The following is an 11309-nucleotide window of genomic DNA, read 5'->3' as shown; positions in this document are numbered from 1 at the left end:
AGCTGCATCCAATCAGAGCTGCAGCATTGAGCGCGTCATCCTGTTCTTCCCCAGTGATTTGCTTATTGAATAAAGTGTTCACATTTACCTGTTTATTAAAATTGCTGTCAATGTTCATTAAAATAAGCCCTCCCCTGAAAATAAGCCCTCTGGTGTTTTTCTGTCCAAAAAAATAATAAGACAGTGTCTTATTATCGGGGAAACACGGTATATACTAATTATCTAGAGTCCAAAGGGAGGAATATCTTTTTGTCAATGGGAAAAAACTATTACTTCAAATTAAAAGTCCAACTCATCTCTGAGCTTGTTACAGTTCCATATAACACTTTCACTAAATCTTCTAATTCTTCAACTTTAGACTGAAAATTCAATCCAATCAACATATTAAATGCCTTCTATGTGCAGGCATTATACCCTTTGATACTTTGGATTAAAAAAATGAAACTTGTTCTCAGTGAACTAATATTCTACTAGGAGTGAGGGGCAAAATATGTACACAAATAAATAGAAAATATCATATAGTAATTTCAGGAAGAAAGACAATAGAGGGCGGAAGGCAGTAAAGATCAGGAAAAGTCTCATGTAGGAAATGGCATTAGAGCTGCAATTTGTAGGAAGTATAAGAGATGAAATGAGGTGAGTATAAAAAATTATAGGGAGGGAAGGCATATTAAAAAAGAGACAGGGAGGAGAGATGCAATGTGGTTCGTGGAAAGCAGCTAGTGATTCATTTTCTTTTTATTTCCTGAAAGAAATACTAGCCTTCACTCTTCAAAGTATGCTGGCATTATATTAAGCTCAATGTTTCCTAAGCTGAGCTCTGTCTTTTCCCCAACTCCTGCCTTTTCTAAACTTCCCACTGCTTCTAAGGCATCCTTCCTGTCTCTCAAGTTTGTAGATGCTGAAAAAGCCCCTTAATTGTTCTTGCCTCACTGTTGTCCATAACGCAGACAGCTGTCAAAATAATTTTATTTAAGTGCCGATCTGCACTTTAGGTGCAAAATCTTTCACTCAACCAACACAACTGGGTCCTATTACCTATGGATGAAATATAAACTCTTCTGTGTAGGTTTTAAAGTCCTACTCAAAATGCTTCCTTTCAAGCCTCTGTGGATGTATTAGCCTTCTCTCATTATCCATCCTCCATTACAGTGACTGGAATAGCCATCCTTCTTTCATGGAATGTATTATTTATTTATCTCAACTTAAGAATCTGTCTCTTAAGGGCAGGCCAGGTGGTGCAGTGAGTAAAAGCACTGGCCCCAGTGTCGGGAGACCTGGGATCAGCTCGAGCCTCAGATACGCAGCACCCATACAAAAATAACTGGCCATGTAACCTTGAGCAAGTTACTTAACCCTGTTTGCTTTAAAAAAATAATCTGTCTCTTATAAAATGCAGTTCACATAACTTGCATATAATGCTGCATGTAACCTTTCCTGATACATGCCCACCCCCAAATGTTAATGCTCTTATTCACAAGCTGCATTGCATTAAACCACTGCATATATGTTTGTATTTATAGGCCTTTTCCTTATATTGTATATATTTCTATATGTAAGTTTAGGGTGAATAGGGATTGTCTCATTATTAGGATAAAATATAGAACCTTGAATCCAGTAAGCAAGTAATAGATGATTATTCAATTGAATCAACTTGGAGATAATTAATGGACTTTATATAGCCTATATATGGCAGTGTCTTTATGTTGTCATAAGTGATATAAGTAGAGATACCTCATTTAGAATCTAATCCCTTGCAGGGGGTGGAGCCAAGATGGTGGAGTAGAAGCAGCAAATTCTGTGTCCTCCCCACAAAACCACCTCAAATACCTATAAAATACGACTCTAAACAAATTTTAGAGCTACAGAATCCACAAAGTGACAGAGAGAAACAAATCTCCCTCTGAAGGCAGCCTGGCAGGCCAAAAGAAAGGTTCATCTCAGTGCTCTGGGAACAAAGCCCAGTCCCATGTGAGCCATGCAGTTTTGGCACCAGGGAGGCAGCAGTGGCCAGAGCAGACTTCAGGAGAGTGAACCATCAGTGGCTGTGGTGGTTTCCAGATTTTTCAACCCATAAATACCAAAAAGAAAGTAAAAGGTCAGTGTGGAACTCTGTTGCAACAGGGGGGTATGGAAGAGCACACACTGACCCCTGCCTCTCAGGGTGAGATGTGGCAGAGGCACAGTGGCTAGAGCATGTCTGCCTCAGGAGCTCCTGGCCTGCAGACTGTAGGGGGTTCAAGTAACCATTCAGAAGGTAAGCACTCTTGATTTGACCTGTTTGAATCTGGGTTATTTTTTTTGGCAGTGGTCGTGGGGTGAGAAATGCCAGTTTGCTAATATGGTGTCTTCAGAACAATTTGGGACAAATCCAGCAATTTGGAATAAAGATCTCCTCTCTGGAAATAGAGTTCTACTGTGGCAAAGAGCTCAAAAGTCAAGTAATTGACAGGCAATATGAAGAAGCAGAGGAAGCAAAAACAGACTATAGAATCCTTCTTTTGGGGACAAAACAGGAGTCAGAAGACAACAAAGTCAGAACTTCTGCATCAAAAGCTTCCAAGAAAAATAGGAACTGATTACAGGCCATGGAGGAGCTCAAGAAGGATTTTAAAAATCAAGTAAGAGATGTGGATCAAAAACTGGGAAGAGAAATGAGAATGATGAATGAAAATCATGAAAAGAGAGTCAACAAACTGACTGAAGAAAATGACACCTTAAAAATGGATTAACTCAGATGCCAAAAGAGGCCCAAAAGTCAATGAGGAGAAGAATGTCTTAAAAAGCAGAATTTACCAGATGGAAAAGGAATTTCAAAAAATCACTGAAGAGAATAATTCCTTTAGAATTAGATTGGAACAAATGAAAGCTAATGACATTATGAGAAATCAAGATAATATATAAAAGAGATCCAAACAAATGAAAAATAGAATGTGAAATATTTCATTGGAAAAGCCACGGACTTGGAAAAAAGATCCAGGAGAGATAATTTTAAAATTATTGGTCTACCTGAAAGCCATGATGAAAAAAAAGCCTAGACACCATCTTTCAAGAAATTATCAAGCAAAATTGACCTGATATTTTAGAACCAAAGGGCAAAATAGAAATTGAAAGAATTCACCAATCACCTCTTGAAAAATATCCCAAAAAGAAAATCCCTAGGAATATTGTAGCCAAATTCAAGAGTTCCCAATTCAAGGAGAAAATATTACAAGCAACCAGTAAGAAAGAATTTCAGCATTGTGAAAATGCAATTAGGATAACACATGATCTAGCAGCTTCTACATTAAGGGTTTGAAGGGCTTGGAATATGATATTCTGGAGGTCAAAGGAGCTAGGATTAAAACCAAGAATCACCTACCCAGCAAAACTGAGTATAATATTTCAGGGGAAAATATGGTAATTCAATGAAATAGAGGACTTTTGATCATTCTTGATGAAATATCATAGTTGAATAGAAAATTTGATTTTCAAATACCAGAAGCATGAGAAGGTAAACAGGGAAAAGAAATCTCAAGGAACTTATTAAAATTGAACTATTTACATTTCTATATGATAAAATAATTGTATCTCATGAGACTTTTCTCAGTATGAGGATAGTTTAAGGGAATATCTATCTATCTATCTATCTATATATGCTTATATATGTATACATATATATGTTTATATAGGAGGGTATATATGTATACATATATAGAGAGAGGGCACAGAATCAGTTGAATAGGAAGAGATTATATCTAAAAAATAAAATTAAGAGGTGAGGGTGGAGATAGGGAGAGATAGAATAGGGTAAATTTCCTCATATAAATGAGGCAAGATAAAACTATTACAAAGGAGGGGAAGAACAGGAAGGCAAAAGGGAATGGGTTAACATTACTCTCATTGAATTTGGCTTAAGGAGGGAATAACATACACATTAAATTGGGTATTTTACCGTACAGGAAAGTAGGGGGGAAGGGGATAAGAGGGGAGATGATAGAAGGGAGGGCAGATTGGGGAGGGGGGAGGGTAGTTAGAAGCACTTTTGAAAAAGGACAGTGTCAAAGTAAGTGGGGGGCAGGATAGGATGTAGGTAAATATAGTCATTCTTTCACAATATATCTACTATGGTAATGTTTTGCATAACTAGAAATATATAACCTATATTGAATCACTTTTCCTCCCAGGAGGGGTGGGTGGGAAGGTAAGAAGGGAAAGAATCTGGAAATCAATGTTTTAAAATCAAATGTTAAAAGATATAGATAGATAGATAGACAGATAGATAGACAGACAGATATAGATATAGATATATAATTATTTTTACATGCAACTGGGAAATGAGACATAGAGGCCCTTGGGTATAGAAATCCATCTTGCCCTACTAGAAAGTCTGAATAGGGGAGGATATAAGAGAGAGCAGATTGGAGGAAGGGGTACTCAATAAGATTGTTATTTTGGTGTGGGAGGTAGAGGAAAGACAGGGAGAAAATTTGTAACTCAGTATCTTGTGAAGATGAATGTTGAAAACAAAAAATAAACAAATTAAAGTAAAAAAAATAAGAATCTACTCCCCCACCCCTCCAATGTGCATGTAGAGAAGTTGGAACGACTTCACAGTAAAGTCTGCAAAATTACTTGGACATGACCAGATACATATTGAAGAAAATAGCTCTAGAGGTAACAGAATATAATGACATTAATAAGATCTCACAAAGAAAAATACATTTTTAATTAATGTTGAACATCACAAAGAGAATTTTTGCTTATTTATTTATTTTTATATTCTTTTTTTTTTAAAGCAATCGGGGTTAAGTAACTTGCTCAAGGTTACATGGCCAATTATTTCTGGGTGCTGTGCTAAGTATCTGAGCCTGGATTTGATCCAGGTCATCTCAACACTGGAGCCGGTGCTCTTACTCGCTGAGCCACCTGGCCACCCCTTATTTATTTATTTTTAATGGTGACTGGCGCTAGTGAATGACTTATGTATTTACTGTCTCATCATCTTTAAAGCATTTTCTCCCACTTCTTTGGATATTACTTCAATTATATGGATTCTTAACAAGCCATATGATTGTAGAATCATTTATTTAAAGTTGCAATGGAACTTGGAACTCATGTAGTCCAGCTCTCTCATTTCACAGCTGAAGAAAATAGGGAAAGTGATCTTTCCACTGTACCTCACAAATTCATGTCATGCATCTATCATTGGAAACAGTGCATTGTGATATGCTGCTGCTGATAATCTACACAGATTAGTAGAAACAAATACCTCGGGACTCCCTTTATAACTGTGTTTTCTTTGGTGAAAAGTTCTACTTTTACTCAAATAAGCTGATCTTTCAGAGAAAATAATGTAGTGACAGGATGTACTGGATGTTTTTATTGGAATCTGGAGCTTGGGAAAACCAGCTGGCTGTTAAAAAATCTCATCCCTCTTTGATTATATACTTTCTTCCCATGCCCCAAACATACTCTTATCTTCTTTCAAATGAGATAATGTATATGAGAGTGTTCTGAACACTGTAAAACCATATCCAAATGCAAGGCATTATCATAATCACCATCATTTTGCTTTAAACTTTATCCCTCTTACTCCTTTTGGAGTGCTTTATGTCTTTTTTCCATCTCTTTTTTCCCTAATTCCTCCCCCACTACACCTCCTATGAACTCCCAGTTAGTAATTTAGGTTATTTCTACATATGCAAGCTTGCTAACTTCGTTATGTAAAAATTATCCCTCTTCTGCTTTAGTCTTATAGTAGCTACCTCTGCAGTATTGTGCTGTCAGAGGCTAGAAGGTATTTTATTTCTTGTTCAGTTTCAGCACATTTTAATAAATGAGAAAACTGAGATCGAGAGTTTATAATATTCCCAAGGTGAAAATCTTAACTGAGGCTTCTGACCAATGTTTTGTATTTCCACAGACAAGGCTATTTCTATCCATTAACACTTCCTCTGGATGATTCAAATATCAGAATTTTAGAGACCTTTCCTTGAAAATGTTGTTCATACCTATATTTGAGCTTAAGGAAACATAAACATGCACACAAAACTATTGGTAAGACTGTACTTTTATGTCTTTACTTATATGATTTTGAAATTTTTAATTAATATTTAGCTATTCAATATTTATTTATAGTTTGATGTAGACTATGGTGTGGACACTTTTGTATTTTTAGGTACTAACATGAAATTATAAAATTGTGAAAACAATCTTGATTTGTAGAAGAAATGATTTTATACTTTGTTATATCTGTGACCTTGTGTATGTGGGCAATCCTTTCAGGAATGCAGTTAAAGCTTATTGTCTACCTCTCTTCCTTTTACTCTCCACAAATCCTTCAAAGAAAATCTACCAAATGTGTAAATTTGGTGGGAGTAGACTTTCTGCTAGCTCTTGAAATTTTATGGTTACCAATGATGCAACTGGTTACCTATAATTCTTGCCATGTGAGTGGTTAATGCCCCCCCATTTCTGAAATACAACTCTGTTATGCTACCTCTTCCTTCATTTTCCTTACAGAATTCTTATTTTATAATGTATTTTAGCACACTCATGCCTGTCTCCCTATGGATACCTTTGGGTGAATAACTATATTGTCTTTCCTGTTACGTTGTGAGCTCCTTGAAGGCGGGGATTGTCTTTTCCCTCTATTTTGTAGGGCTTAGCATAGTCCCTAGCACATAGTGGGTGCTTAATAAATGTTTATTGACTGACTTTAATTAGTAGTTGATGCCATTCTATGACCCATAGGCATACAGCATAATTGGATGATTATTGATGTGAATATCATTAGACTGTATTTCAGGAGGAACATGAAAGTCAATGAATCAATCACTAAATGTATAATAAGGAACTTCTATGTGCTGGACACTGTGTTAAGTGCTAGAGATTACAAAAAGAGGCAAAGTATAGCCCCTGTGTTCAAGAACTTGAAATCTAATGAGTCAAGTGAAAACAAATCTCAAGCATTTTTCAAGTGTTTATTATGTACTGGGCAGTGTGCTAAACACAAGGGTGATACAAATATAATAAAATGAAAGAAAATCCTTACTTTAAGTAGCCTACACGCTAATGAGGGAAGATAATATAAAAGGAAGAGGTGCATGAGCATGTAAATGGCACAAAATCCCAGAGAATAAATGAGAATATGTTTTGCCCATTCCTCTAAATGAACAATATAGAAAAGGCTCACCAATGGGAGAAAGAGACCAAAGGATAATAAAGCTGAGAAATGGTGGTAAAGCATAGAGAATGAAGGATGACTGGAGTCATTAAAAGCACTTTTCCAAAATTAAACTGAAATGTTTCCATGTCTTTTTTTTTCCTAGGGCCCAGCAAATATTTCACTTAGGGGTTCTTTCTAAGAAAGATAGTTACAGATACTATGATTTTGGTTGCCAACTATATATGATCATCTTCTAAGTAGGCACTCTTCATGTCTTTCATTTTTCCTCAATGGATCATTGACCAAATTAAAAAAAATACAAAAACCACAACAATATATAGTTAAAACAAAATAGCTTTAGAAAATGAATAATATTTAAAAATTCCCCCCCCAAATGGTACTATTCACAACACAAGACAAGCACAACAATGGAAGGCATAAAATTATACACAAGAGATGCCAGAATAGCAAACTGCATAACAATAAGTATGGGTCTCAGGAAAACTTAGGGAATCATTATTTCTGGAGAGACTTACTACTTGAACATATCATTTAGTCATAATTCTTATGATTTATCTGAATCAAATATATTTTATGTATATAAGACAAATGTTTTGGGTAGAAAAATTGAGGGTCTATGACCATGTGGTCATTAAAAATAACTGTACTATGTAGTAAAGCTTCTATGGGAGAAGACAATTTTATTGCCATTTTCTCCTACATTTATTTCTGCATGGTGAGGACTAATGCCGGCAATTAAGATTATTATATAACAAGAGTTGTAATATTGAAAAGAACCATACCACATGTTTTTATATAATAATAACACATATATTGGTTGTCTTTCCTAAGTGGTATATGTACATACACATGTATTTGTACATATGTTGTGTAAGTGTATGGGGAGAGGGAGAGAGAGATAGAGAGAGAGACAGAGACAGAGATACAGAAAGAAAGACTGAGAGAGAGCATTTTTTCCTCAGAATTCTAAATCTTAAGGAATTTTAATCCTTTATATATATTTTGACAGAAGATGCTGAGAAAATTCTGATGTGGAAATTCTGACAAAGTATACTAGGGCAGTAGCATTTAGTGGGATAGGACCCAATAATCAGCATAGATTGCGTTTCTCACAACCCAGTTCTTCCCAGCATGTCACTCAACTTTTCACCATGAGTAGCCTTTCTAGTGACTTCCAGCCACATTTAATATTGGAAATTTGGAAATGCACATGAGCTGTTGAGAGAAGTCCTGGGCAATAGCTGGTATTATTGTGGTCAGCCATTTCAACATTGAAGATGCAACAACTAATTTCAGTGGAATGCTGGAAAACCACTGTTGTAAAATATTTGTGTGAGATACAAAAGTAGAAATATAATGAAGCATACCTTGGACCTGACATTCGACTTTACCTTCGACCCATTTGTGGATCCCATTTTAAATATATCCACGGAGTAATGAAAGTACTTACCTTACCTAACCAAGGCAATTAAGTTCCATTTTGTCACTAAGGCAACAAAATATTAAATGACGTCCAAAGAAGAAAACTAGCTCCCATTTTAACATGTTTGTTCCTTTTCCATAGAGGTTGTAGTAAAAGAGGAATATGTCTGTGCCCAAAATAAACAATTCCAAATCTAGAAATGCTGCAAAGTCACAGCATGTAGCTAGTTATCTGCTGTAACCTCAAATGGTTCAAGAAAAGAAATCTATTTTTGTGAGCTTTTAAGGCCACTTAGATTTCTATGAATATAGTGAAAGTGTTTTTATTTCCCACCTTATGATCCTGATAATTAATATACTTCACACTTCTTTGAAAAGATTTAATAGAAAATCATGTTCTAAGGTATCACATTACTGTAACTGATTAAATTGTCTTTACTAGTAAATTAAAAGGATAATGAGTAATTAAAAGTAATCACTGCCTTTAAAAATATCTTCTAAAAACAACCTCATGCAGCATACAGTTTTCATTTTGAATTTTGTTGTCCACCTAAAACCACAAAGAGGTAGAAAAAGAAAAAGGTAAAGTAAAAGAAAATTAATGAAGGGCTTAGAAACTGTGGTATCAGAGAGAAAAGCTAATGAATTGTAGTCCAGGGAAGGTTTATTTAACATATTTCTTTAAGTAGAGACAGAAATGATATAAAGTAAATTTCACACTTCTAGTCTTTCAAAAGAACTCAGTTACTTTTTTGAAAAGTGGTGAGCCCTATTCTATCTACTATTATTTTAAAAATATAAAGGTATTATTCCCCCTACAAACAGAAATTTCTATCATTCAGAATGAGTTCATATTTTGCAGGCATGGTGAAGATCTGTGACTTTTGGCTGTAGTAGGAATTAGCTGAGTGATTAAGAAAACTCTGTATAATTTCACATTGTGAAATATTTAAAATATTAAAGCATGATTTGCCCCTGGAGTCCCAAATATGGAATGTAGATATAATGATGCTCCTGAAGTTTATAATATTTGTAAAAAAAAAAAAAGCTTTGGCATTTTAGCATGAAGGAAGCACTAGACTTATGCTTTCCTTGCATTCGGAAAATTCCTGAGCCTGATTCTGATCACCAATTGCTCTGTAGTTTCTAGTTTTAAAGAGTTGTTTGGTGCACTGAGGAGTTATATGATTTGTCCAAGATTATATGAACAGAATGTATCAAAGATAGACTTAAATACTAGTGTCATTAACTCTGACATTGGTTCTCTATCTTCTGTGTCATGCTGTCCTTTGGGAAGAACAGAGTAAGTGATGTTTGTTAATTGTTGTTTATTATCCTTTGTTTATTATCTTTTCAATGCTCCCAGGAAGGATCTGCCATTTTATGGGTATTGGTACTTGCTGGGTTAATGGGAGTCAAAAGTCCTCTGTACCTTAGTTGATCTCTGAGAATTATGATTACCAATGTGATCATGACTCTACAATCTTTTCTAGGCTATCTTCATGTGACAAACATATGTCTCCATGCATTTGGGGGTTCAAATATTAAATGAGTATATGGCATACCAGAATTTTCCAAATACTTGCATAACCCTGTGTTATGGTTAAGCCATTGAATGAAAAATTCATCATAAGGAAACTAGTAGGGTCAGAGTCAAGAAGGCAGAGTGGCAGGAAGCTATACAATGAATTCCTGTTCATAAACTCCTCCAAAGAGAGCTAAAATATTCACCACACATAATTTTGATGGGGAAATCCAGAAAAAGTAACAGTGAACTTTGCCTGAAGGAACATACAACAAGGTGACAGGACACCAGGACCTTGATCTAGCTCTCTAAGCACACCATACCCCCAAGCACTTCAGCACCGACATAGAGGATATGCACTAGGCAAAGACATCCTGGATACATACTGAGCTACCCCTAGACTCACTTTGGGTCACTCTGCTGGGCTCCAGTGTGAACAGACAGCTTTGACACTTGTTAGCTAGCTCTGGATCACAGATTCAGGGTGGCATGAGAGGGGGATTTACAAAAAAAGTTGAAGTCCCCAAGAATGGGAGTCCCTAAAAGATGTGTTAAGAAATGAAGAAGTTCAGAAGCAACAACAGTTGTTTGGCTCAGACACCAAACAGTGAAGAAATTCTTCATCCTGCATTAAGTCCAGTCTGCAGGGGACTCTCAGACCAAAAGGGACACTGCAGTTCTGTCATTCTGAACCAAAAGAAGTTTCCATCTGGCTAACAGAGATGGAGTCTAGGAGTAGTCTGCTCTTGAAAAGACTCAAATCCTGGTAAGGAATTTGCAGAGCTCAGAGCCAGGGATTTGGGGCTTTGCCCTAGATCACAATACTTTGGGAGTACTGAAAACTAGTAGGTCTGTAGCTTGTCCCTAAGACCTTGAAATGATATAACACTCAATATCCCAACAAAGAGGCAAAAGAACAAATGCATACTTTCCATACAGAAATGTGGCAGAGCCCTTATCTAAAATCAAGTTCAAAATCAGAATGTAGGTTGAAAGAATGGGGGGAAAAATAATTCCATCATAATGAGCTATTATAGTGGCATAGCTGCTCTGTAAACAAATACAGAGAAAAATGAATTCAAAATGCCTGAAGGAAATGCCTCAGAACAGAAAGAGAGGGAGGGAGGGAGAGAGAGAGAGAGAAAGAGAGAGAGAGAGAGAGAGAGAGAGAGAGAGAGAGAGAGAGAGAGA

Source organism: Petaurus breviceps, unplaced genomic scaffold, assembly GCF_028583685.1.
Source record: "Petaurus breviceps papuanus isolate PSGF00001 unplaced genomic scaffold, PetGlider_PUasm1.0 174, whole genome shotgun sequence".
In the NCBI taxonomy this organism is placed as follows: Eukaryota; Metazoa; Chordata; class Mammalia; order Diprotodontia; family Petauridae; genus Petaurus; species Petaurus breviceps.
This window is presented reverse-complemented; position numbering follows the sequence as displayed.